The 11,813-nt window shown below is 49.4% G+C and overlaps 1 pseudogene; it reads left to right on the forward strand.

Annotated features, from left to right (window-relative positions):
- Positions 1–2,279: 2,279 nt before the first annotated feature.
- Positions 2,280–8,894, forward strand: LOC142186327 (uncharacterized; annotated as a pseudogene).
- Positions 8,895–11,813: the final 2,919 nt, after the last annotated feature.

Genomic DNA, 11,813 nt, shown 5'->3' on the forward strand with positions numbered 1-11,813 from the left:
GAAAACCCCCATCCCCCTATAATATCATGTTAGAGGGGGTACAAACTTCTACAACAACCCCTGCACTGACACTGATAAGTTGGTGGTGGGTGGTCTATGTTGTATGAAGGTGGAGGTATGACAGAGATATGATGGCGGTGGGCAGTCTATGTTGTATGAAGGTGGAGGTATGACAGTGATACGATGGTGGTGGGCGGTCTATATTGTATGAAGGTGGAGGTATGACAGTGATACGAGGGTGGTGGGCGGTCTATATTGTATGAAGGTGGAGGTATGACAGTGATACGAGGGCGGTGGGCAGTCTATATTGTATGAAGGTGGAGGTATGACAGTGATACGAGGGTGGTGGGCGGTCTATATTGTATGAAGGTGGAGGTATGACAGTGATACGAGGGTGGTGGGCGGTCTATGATGTATGAAGGTGGAGGTATGACAGTGATACGATAGCGGTGGGCGGTCTATGTTGTATGAAGGTGGAGGTATGACAGTGATTCGATAGCGGTGGGCGGTCTATGATGTATGAAGGTGGAGGTATGACAGTGATACGATAGCGGTGGGCGGTCTATGTTGTATGAAGGTGGAGGTATGACAGTGATACGATAGCGGTGGGCGGTCTATGATGTATGAAGGTGGAGGTATGACAGTGATTCGATAGCGGTGGGTGGTCTATGATGTATGAAGGTGGAGGTATGACAGTGATACGAGGGTGGTGGGCGGTCTATGTTGTATGAAGGTGGAGGTATGACAGTGATACGAGGGTGGTGGGCGGTCTATGTTGTATGAAGGTGGAGGTATGACAGTGATACGAGGGTGGTGGGCGGTCTATGTTGTATGAAGGTGGAGGTATGACAGTGATACGATGGCGGTGGGCGGTCTATGATGTATGAAGGTGGAGGTATGACAGTGATACGATGGCGGTGGGCGGTCTATGTTGTATGAAGGTGGAGGTATGACAGTGATACGATGGCGGTGGGCGGTCTATGTTGTATGAAGGTGGAGGTATGACAGTGATACGATGGCGGTGGGCGGTCTATGATGTATGAAGGTGGAGGTATGACAGTGATACGATGGCGGTGGGCGGTCTATGTTGTATGAAGGTGGAGGTATGACAGTGATACGATGGCGGTGGGCGGTCTATGATGTATGAAGGTGGAGGTATGACAGTGATACGATGGCGGTGGGCGGTCTATGTTGTATGAAGGTGGAGGTATGACAGTGATACGATGGCGGTGGTCTATGATGTATGAAGGTGGAGGTATGACAGTGATATGATGGCGGTGGGCGGTCTATGTTGTATGAAGGTGGAGGTATGACAGTGATACGATAGCGGTGGGTGGTCTATGATGTATGAAGGTGGAGGTATGACAGTGATACGATAGCGGTGGGTGGTCTATGTTGTATGAAGGTGGAGGTATGACAGTGATACGATGGTGGTGGGCGGTCTATGTTGTATGAAGGTGGAGGTATGACAGTGATACGATAGCGGTGGGTGGTCTATGTTGTATGATGGTGGAGGTATGACAGTGATATGATGGCGGTGGGCGGTCTATGTTGTATGAAGGTGGAGGTATGACAGTGATACGAGGGTGGTGGGCAGTCTATGATGTATGATGGTGGAGGTATGACAGTGATATGATGGCGGTGGGCGGTCTATGTTGTATGAAGGTGCAGGTATGACAGTGATACGAGGGTGGTGGGTGGTCTATGATGTATGAAGGTGGAGGTATGACAGTGATACGAGGGTGGTGGGCGGTCTATGTTGTATGAAGGTGGAGGTATAACAGTGATACGATGGTGGTGGGCAGTCTATGATGTAAGATGGTGGAGGTATGACAGTGATATGATGGCGGTGGGCGGTCTATGTTGTATGAAGGTGCAGGTATGACAGTGATACGAGGGTGGTGGGTGGTCTATGATGTATGAAGGTGGAGGTATGACAGTGATACGAGGGTGGTGGGCGGTCTATGTTGTATGAAGGTGGAGGTATAACAGTGATACGATGGTGGTGGGCAGTCTATGATGTATGATGGTGGAGGTATAACAGTGATACGATGGTGGTGGGCGGTCTATGATGTATGATGGTGGAGGTATGACAGTGATATGATGGCGGTGGGCGGTCTATGTTGTATGAAGGTGGAGGTATAACAGTGATACGATGGTGGTGGGCAGTCTATGATGTATGATGGTGGAGGTATGACAGTGATATGATGGCGGTGGGCGGTCTATGTTGTATGAAGGTGGAGGTATGACAGTGATACGAGGGTGGTGGGCAGTCTATGATGTATGATGGTGGAGGTATGACAGTGATACGATGGTGGGAGAGCTGTAGATCTATGAGCAGTGTCACCTCCTGGTGGCGATGAGAGTGTGAGTGCAGAGATTTTTGTACACATGAATAACACATCACAACATCCGGAACATCCTATAAAAGGTTTATGAAGGATTTTTGCTGCTGTTTACGGATCTGAGTCACGGCTGTGACGGGAGTTTACTACACGTGATGTGTGACCTGAGTGATGTCACAGGCTGGAAGTTCTAAAAGTCCAGATCTTATATGAAAGGGAGATGTGACCATCGAGGGGGTGTTCCAGGTTATGTCCAGATTCTCTGCACCCTCATCGATCAGCGGGGTCCATACACCAGAGCATGCCACAGCCTCTAAGCACAGCTGATTGGTGGGGGCACCGAGGATCCGGCTCCCACCAATCTGATATTAATATCCCTTGAAGAAAATTTACTGTGACTTAGAATTCTCATGTTTTTATCCTCCGCTCACAGCTAAAGCAGCTTTCAAAATTATGTTTGTTTTCCTTGGGAAACAGGCAGTGGATAATGTCCTCACCATTGTCAGTCACGAGAGTCGTCTGTGTCCAAACACTCTGAGGTAAATCTGCCATGATCTAATACGTCCCTCACCTCTACAGGTGTGTAGGCCACTCACTGCCATCATCATTTACTGAACCGACTTGATCCCTTTGTACTCTCTAGACCCCACTTGTGGGTCTCTCTTGTGAACCTGATCCTTTTGTACTCTCTAGACCCCACTTGTGAGTCTCCCTCGTGAACCTAATCCTTTTGTACTCTCTAGACCCCACTTGTGAGTCTCCCTCATGAACCTGATCCCTTTGTGCACTCTAGACCCCACTTGTGAGTCTCCCTCGTAAAACTGATCCCTTTGTGCACTCTAGACCACACTTGTGAGTCTCCCTCGTGAACCTGATACCTTTGTATACTCTAGACCCCACTTGTGAGTCTCCCTCTTGAAGTCGATCCTGGTGTACTCTCTAGCCCCCACTTGTGAGTCTCCCTCTTGAAGTCGATCCCGGTGTGCACTCTAGCCCCCACTTGTGAGTCTCCCTCTTGAACCCGATCCCTTTGTACTCTCTAGCCCCCACTTGAGTCTCCCTCGTGAACCTGATCCCTTTAAACATTCTAGACCCCATGTGTGAGTCTTCCTCTTGAACCCAATCCCTTTGTACTCTCTAGACCCCACTTGTGAGTCTCCCTCTTGAAGTCGATCCCGGTGTGCACTCTAGCCCCCACTTGTGAGTCTCCCTCTTGAACCCGATCCCTTTGTACTCTCTAGCCCCCACTTGTGAGTATCCCTCATAAACCTGATCCCTTTGTACTCTCTAGCCCCCACTTGTGAGTCTCCCTCGTGAACCCGATCCCTTTGTACTCTCTAGCCCCCACTTGTGAGTCTCCCTCGTGAACCCGATCCCTTTGTACACTCTAGACCCCACTTGTGAGTCTCCCTCGTGAACCCGATCCCTTTGTACACTCTAGACCCCACTTGTGAGTCTCCCTCGTGAACCTAATCCTTTTGTACTCTCTAGACCCCACTTGTGAGTCTCCCTCATGAACCTGATCCCTTTGTGCACTCTAGACCCCACTTGTGAGTCTCCCTCGTAAAACTGATCCCTTTGTGCACTCTAGACCCCACTTGTGAGTCTTCCTCTTGAACCCAATCCCTTTGTACTCTCTAGACCCCACTTGTGAGTCTCCCTCTTGAAGTCGATCCCGGTGTGCACTCTAGCCCCCACTTGTGAGTCTCCCTCTTGAACCCGATCCCTTTGTACTCTCTAGACCCCACTTGTGAGTCTCCCTTGTGAACCTGATCCTTTTGTACACTCTAGACCCCACTTGTGAGTATCCCTCATAAACCTGATCCCTTTGTACTCTCTAGCCCCCACTTGTGAGTCTCCCTCGTGAACCCGATCCCTTTGTACACTCTAGACCCCACTTGTGAGTCTCCCTCGTGAACCCGATCCCTTTGTACACTCTAGACCCCACTTGTGAGTCTCCCTCGTGAACCCGATCCCTTTGTACACTCTAGACCCCACTTGTGAGTCTCCCTCGTGAACCCGATCCCTTTGTACACTCTAGACCCCACTTGTGAGTCTCCCTCGTGAACCCGATCCCTTTGTACACTCTAGTCCCCACTTGTGAGTCTCCCTCGTGAACCCGATCCCTTTGTACACTCTAGACCCCACTTGTGAGTCTCCCTCGTGAACCCGATCCCTTTGTACACTCTAGCCCCCACTTGTGAGTCTCTCTTGTGCACCTGATCCCTTTGTACTCTCTAGACCCCACTTGTGAGTCTCTCTTGTGCACCTGATCCCTTTGTACTCTCTAGCTCCCACTTGTGAGTATCCCTCATGAACTTGATCCCTTTGTACTCTCTAGCCCCCACTTGTGAGTCTCCCTCGTGAACCCGATCCCTTTGTACACTCTAGACCCCACTTGTGAGTCTCCCTCGTGAACCCGATCCCTTTGTACACTCTAGACCCCACTTGTGAGTCTCCCTCGTGAACCTAATCCTTTTGTACTCTCTAGACCCCACTTGTGAGTCTCCCTCATGAACCTGATCCCTTTGTGCACTCTAGACCCCACTTGTGAGTCTCCCTCGTAAAACTGATCCCTTTGTGCACTCTAGACCCCACTTGTGAGTCTTCCTCTTGAACCCAATCCCTTTGTACTCTCTAGACCCCACTTGTGAGTCTCCCTCTTGAAGTCGATCCCGGTGTGCACTCTAGCCCCCACTTGTGAGTCTCCCTCTTGAACCCGATCCCTTTGTACTCTCTAGACCCCACTTGTGAGTCTCCCTTGTGAACCTGATCCTTTTGTACACTCTAGACCCCACTTGTGAGTATCCCTCATAAACCTGATCCCTTTGTACTCTCTAGCCCCCACTTGTGAGTCTCCCTCGTGAACCCGATCCCTTTGTACACTCTAGACCCCACTTGTGAGTCTCCCTCGTGAACCCGATCCCTTTGTACACTCTAGACCCCACTTGTGAGTCTCCCTCGTGAACCCGATCCCTTTGTACACTCTAGACCCCACTTGTGAGTCTCCCTCGTGAACCCGATCCCTTTGTACACTCTAGACCCCACTTGTGAGTCTCCCTCGTGAACCCGATCCCTTTGTACACTCTAGTCCCCACTTGTGAGTCTCCCTCGTGAACCCGATCCCTTTGTACACTCTAGACCCCACTTGTGAGTCTCCCTCGTGAACCCGATCCCTTTGTACACTCTAGCCCCCACTTGTGAGTCTCTCTTGTGCACCTGATCCCTTTGTACTCTCTAGACCCCACTTGTGAGTCTCTCTTGTGCACCTGATCCCTTTGTACTCTCTAGCTCCCACTTGTGAGTATCCCTCATGAACTTGATCCCTTTGTACTCTCTAGCCCCCACTTGTGAGTCTCCCTTGTGAACCTGATCCCTTTGTGCACTCTAGCCCCCACTTGTGAGTTTCCCTTGTGAACCTGATCCCTTTGTGCACTCTAACCCCCCACTTCTGAGTGTCCCTCGTGAACCTCTAGTCTTCCTACATCTTAGAACATGCTTATACGTCTCCTTCGTGGAGCCCTCCTTATCTTCACCCTCATCACCAGTCTGCTCCCTGCAATCTTGCTCAGTTTCTTATAAGGGTATATTCACACACAGCATATGTTGATGCGTTGTCACACTCCTGCAGAGCTCCATTGATACATTTACACTAATAACCCAATAATATTGAAGGAAAATGCTTTCAATCACATTCATTTCTACACCAAATCTGCCGCGTGTGAATACGACCTTACCACCTGTAACCTCGCTCTAGAAGTCTCAGGTGCCTGCAGATATTGGCTTTAACCTTCCCTCTTACAGCCTTGTAAGAAATCTGGAACCTGTGACAACGATGGACTTCAAAATGGAACTCAAGTCAGAAGAAATTCCCAACCCCCCACCGATGACCAACACCTTGATATAAAGCTAAGTAACGCTCCATACAGTCATAAGAAGTCAATCCAGGAGACGTCTCCTAACATCTGAATCATCTCCTCCTCCATCTACGTGTGTAACTGACCATGGAGACTACTCACCTCACAGCGCTGGGGTCACGGAGCTCAAAACTGAGTGACTTTGGCAGAGTCTCCTTAGTGATACAGTCATAGAAAGAAGCAACGCTCTCATGGAGTCTCTGTCGTCTCACAGGTAAGATCTGTAGTCCATGGGCTCCAGTAAGACCAGAACTATAAAATACCCCCTTACAGACGAAGGCAGGACAGCTCTCCAGATGTATGACGAGATCTTGTCTAGCCAGGTCTGTCCATCATCCCATAGACTGTCTCTCTCTCATGGAGCCAGATCATGCGTCTTCACTCCATGTCTCTCCGAGACTTGACCTTGTAGGATGGTGGTGGCAGCAATGTCTATATGACTAAACACTTCTACACTACGCGACGTTTCCCTCTCCGGCTGTCTCTTCTGCTTTGAAAATCTCTATGGAAAGGGGGCAAGAATGTCTCTATATAAGAGAGTGTCTGCCTACTTGCTTCTGGACTTTGTCTTCTCAGGATCTAGTACAGCTGAAGGATGGAGTCTGCATCTCCAGAACCTGAAGTCAAGACGTACCGAGCCCTGGGCAGAGTCAAGGTCTGGTAAATCTTAGGATGAAATGTGTCTTCTTTGGGCAGAGTGTCTCTCTTGTAGGTCCTCTATAAGATGGTGAGTCTCCTCAAGATGGAGCATCTCTCTTGTAAGTCCTCTATAGCGTGAGGTACGTCTCTGGTTGTCAGTCTCTACAGGATGGAGCACGTCTGGCAGGCTCTCTCTTTTGGATGGAGGAACGTCTGGCAGCCTGTCTCTGTAGAATGAGGACTGTCAGGGATTGTTGCAGAGTTGGTTGGACCGGTTGTAGTAGTGGGTGGAGCTCTAAGACCTAATAATCTATATTTATATACAGCTTGTTCTTCCGGTCACACAGTAGGCTCCGCCCTCTTAACAGTCTCTCATACAGCCTGATATATACATCTGTGGGCGTCTCTCTTATTAACACTAATTATCCCTATTTAGGACGAGTTATACAAGTATTACCAAACTATAAACCTCATCTATTCAAACAAGTAGGTCTCGCTGTCATAGCCTGTCTCTTCTCTATAACTGTCATCTCTAGATGTCTCTGGCTGTCTGATCTGTACCAATAAAACAATGGATGCAAGAAGCTCTATGCAGCAGAAGCAGCAACAGGAGAAGGACAAGGAAAAACTGCAGCAACAGGAGGAGGAGGAGGACCAGCAGCAACAGGAGGAGGAGGACCAGGAGGAACAGCAGCAACAGGAGGAGGAGGACCAGGAGGAACAGCAGCAACAGGAGGAGGAGGACCAGGAGGAACAGCAGCAACAGGAGGAGGAGGACCAGGAGGAACAGCAGCAACAGGAGGAGGAGGACCAGGAGGAACAGCAGCAACAGGAGGAGGAGGAGGACCAGCAGCAACAGGAGGAAGACCAGCATGAACAGGAGGAGGAGGACCAGGAAAAACAGCAGTAACAGGAGGAGGAACAGGAGAAACAGCAGCAAGAGGAGGACCAGGAGGAACAGCAGCAAGAGGAGGAGGAGGAGGACCAGGAGGAACAGCAGCAACAGGAGGAAGATCAGCATGAACAGGAGGAGGAGGACCAGGAAGAACAGCAGTAACAGGAGGAGGACCAGGAGGAACAGCAGCAAGAGGAGGACCAGGAGGAACAGCAGCAAGAGGAGGACCAGGAGGAACAGCAGCAAGAGCAGGAGGAGGAGGACCAGCAGCAACAGGAGGAGGACAAGGAAAAACAGCAGCAACAGGAGGAGGAGAACCAGGAGGAACAGCAGCAAAAGGAGGAAGATCAGCATGAACAGGAGGAGGAGGACCAAAAAGAACAGCAGTAACAGGAGGAGGACCAGGAGGAACAGCAGCAAGAGAAGGACCAGGAGGAACAGCAACATCAGGAGGAGGAGGAGGACCAGCAGCAACAGGAGGAGGACAAGGAAAAACAGCAGCAACAGGAGGAGGAGAACCAGGAGGAACAGCAGCAAGAGGACCAGCAGCAACAGGAGGAAGACCAGCATCAACAGGAGGAGGAGGAGGACCAGGAGATACAGCAACATCAGGAGGAGGAGGACCAGGTGTAACAGCACCAACAGGAGGAAGAGGACCAGGAGGAACAGCAGCAACAGGAAGAGGAGGATCAGGAGGAACAGCAGCAACAGGAGGAGGAGGAAGACCAGCAGCAACAGGAGGAGGACAAGGAAAAACAGCAGCAACAGTAGGAGGAGAACCAGGAGGAACAGCAGCAAGAGAAGGACCAGGAGGAACAGCAGCAACAGGAGGAAGACCAGCATCAACAGGAGGAGGAGAACCAGGAGGAACAGCAGCAACAGGAGGAGGAGGACTAGCAGCAACAGGAGGAAGACCAGCATCAACAGGAGGAGGAGAACCAGGAGAACCAGCAGCAACAGGAGGAGGAGAACCAGGAGGAACAGCAGCAACAGAAGGAGCAGGACCAGGAGAAACAGGAGGAGGAAGGCCAGGATGAAAAGCAGCAACATGAAGAGGAGAACCAGGAGGAACAACAGCATCAGGAGGAGGAGGACTAGGAGGAACAGTAGCAACAGGAGGAGGAGGAACAGGAGGAGGAGGAGGACCATGAGGACCAGCAGCAACAGGAGGAGAAGAACCAGCAACAGGAGGAGGACCAGGACGATCGGCAGAAAAGGAGGAGGAGGACCAGGAGGAACAAGCGCAACACGAAGAAGATCAGGAGGAACATTAGAAAAGGAGAAGGACAAGGAAAAAAACAGCAGCAACAGGAGGAGGAGGGCCAGGAGGAACAGCAGCAACTCGAAAAGGACCAGGAGGAACAGCAGTAACATGAAAAAGGCGATGTGGAAAAGCAGCAACATGAAGAGGACCAGAAAAACACAGCAGCAACAGGAAGACCACCAGCAGCAACAGGAGAAAGACATGCAGCTCCTAGTACACATTTATCTGGTTGCCACATCACAGCACCCATACTTGGGTATGTCACAACAGTAAAAATGGGCTGATCTCTAGATGTTTATCCTGAAAGATGAAGCATCTTCTGTACATGACCTCATGGCTCCTGGATGTAGTATTTGGGATTGTTCTAGAGATGACAGCAATACTGCTCATCACATATCCTTATGGCTGCACTAGACTCTGCATCAGATGGAAGCCTAGACATCTAGAGATCCAGACTATCAGATACAGAGGCTTATTACCTGCAGATCTGGAGATCACATCTAAACATCTGAATCCTCCACCAGTGAAGAACACAACATACATTCTAGTAACACTCCACATGGAGCCTTAGCCTCTGCAGAGACCAGGAGGAGCGATAGAGCTGGTCTGTATAGTCACCTGGCCCGCAGTGGACCTGGATCAGTGAGACAGTGAGCTACAATCACACACAGCAGATTCTTCATTAGTTTTATTCTGGTTTACAGAAAAGTTCCAGTAACCTGATGCCCCTCATTGAGTTGATCTCCTCGACCTCCGTAACCCCGGGAGGATCACCGCAACCACAATCTGTATGGAACAATCTCACTTTATAAATAGTTATGGTACTACAGGGCAGGTAACAAGCACATGGCCCAATGTTAATTACACAGGGGTGGAATCTGGTTAGCGGTGGACCCTAAGAGTACACACTGCGCCGTGTAATAATACCGCAGTACTCGCACACACCACTGGAATGCACAGTCATACACAATGAAATGTCGTGGGGTCAGACACATTCATCCTCTCACAGGAGTGTAGTGTTGTACAAAGCATTCACGCACCAGACACCATGGCCACATCCAGACACACGTCACAGCCTCACACGAGACTACGGGAGACACGGACATGGAGCAGGGTACAGAGTCCTGCCACCTACTATCCTCAGTCACTGTGCAAATGAGTGCAACGTAAAATAAGATCTACCCTATTATGTATTGTACAGTCATGAACTGCTCTAGCGCCCTCTAGATGTCCTCTCTACACTGACCAAGCACCCAGCACTCACTGCCACCCCCTCCAACTAAAGGAAAACTTGGAGGGGGGGGAGAAATAATCTACAAAATCATCAGTAAGGGCTACAGATCTGCTGTAATGCCAGGCGGGAGTCTGTGACATGGAACCCATGGGCATCTCCTACATGGAGGATAGAGTGGACATCTATAGAAACATGGGAGTGTACAGGAATGTCTACAGAAACATGGAAAGCATGGTGGACATCTATAGAAACATGGAAAGCATGGTGGACATCTATAGAAACATGGGAGAGCATGGTGGACATCTATAGAAACATGGAAAGCATGGTGGACATCTATAGAAACATGGGAGAGCATGGTGGACATTATAGAAACATGGAAAGCATGGGGGACATCTATAGAAACATGGAAAGCATGGTGGACATCTATAGAAACATGGAAAGCATGGTGGACATCTATAGAAACATGGAAAGCATGGTGGACATCTATAGAAACATGGGAGAGCATGGTGGACATCTATAGAAACATGGAGAGCATGGTGGACATCTATAGAAACATGGAAAGCATGGTGGACATCTATAGAAACATGGAAAGCATAGTGGACATCTATAGAAACATGGAAAGCATGGTGGACATCTATAGAAACATGGAAAGCATGGTGGACATCTATAGAAACATGGAAAGCATGGTGGACATCTATAGAAACATGGAAAGCATGGTGGACATCTATAGAAACATGGAAAGCATGGTGGACATCTATAGAAACATGGAAAGCATGGTGGACATCTATAGAAACATGGAAAGCATGGTGGACATCTATAGAAACATGGAAAGCATGGTGGACATCTATAGAAACATGGGAGTGTACAGGAATGTCTATAGAAACAGAGTATAGAGTGGACGTCTATAGAAACATGGAAGTGTACGATAGACTTGAAAGAAAAACAAGGTGTACAGACAATGCAATCTGAAGAACACTCAAGCAACGAGTGGATGGTGGTTGTAGGTCTGTGGACTGTAGAAGAGACATAAAGAATACTCTAGTGTAGTGAAAATGAGGTCTGCAGAACAGAGTGGAGAAGACCTGAAAATTGTGGGGTAGACATTTGTATCTGGACGTGAAGGGAGAACATGTATAGAAGGATGGAGTGTATTATGGAAAAGACCTCAAGAACAGAGGAGAGGACATGTGTAGAAGGGTGGAGTGTACTGTGGAGAAGACCTGAAGAGCAGTGGAGAGGACATGTGTAGAAGCGTGGTGCCTACTGTGGAGAAGACCTGAAGAGCAGAGGAGCGAACATGTGTAGAAGCGTGGTGCCTACTGTGGAGAAGACCTGAAGAGCAGTGGAGAGGACATGTGTAGAAGCGTGGTGCCTACTGTGGAGAAGACCTGAAGAGCAGTGGAGAGGACATGTGTAGAAGCGTGGTGCCTACTGTGGAGAAGACCTGAAGAGCAGTGGAGAGGACATGTGTAGAAGGGTGGAGTGTACTATGGAGAAGACCTGAAGAGCAGTGGAGAGG

This window comes from Leptodactylus fuscus (assembly GCF_031893055.1).
Source record: "Leptodactylus fuscus isolate aLepFus1 chromosome 2 unlocalized genomic scaffold, aLepFus1.hap2 SUPER_2_unloc_1, whole genome shotgun sequence".
NCBI lineage: Eukaryota > Metazoa > Chordata > Amphibia > Anura > Leptodactylidae > Leptodactylus > Leptodactylus fuscus.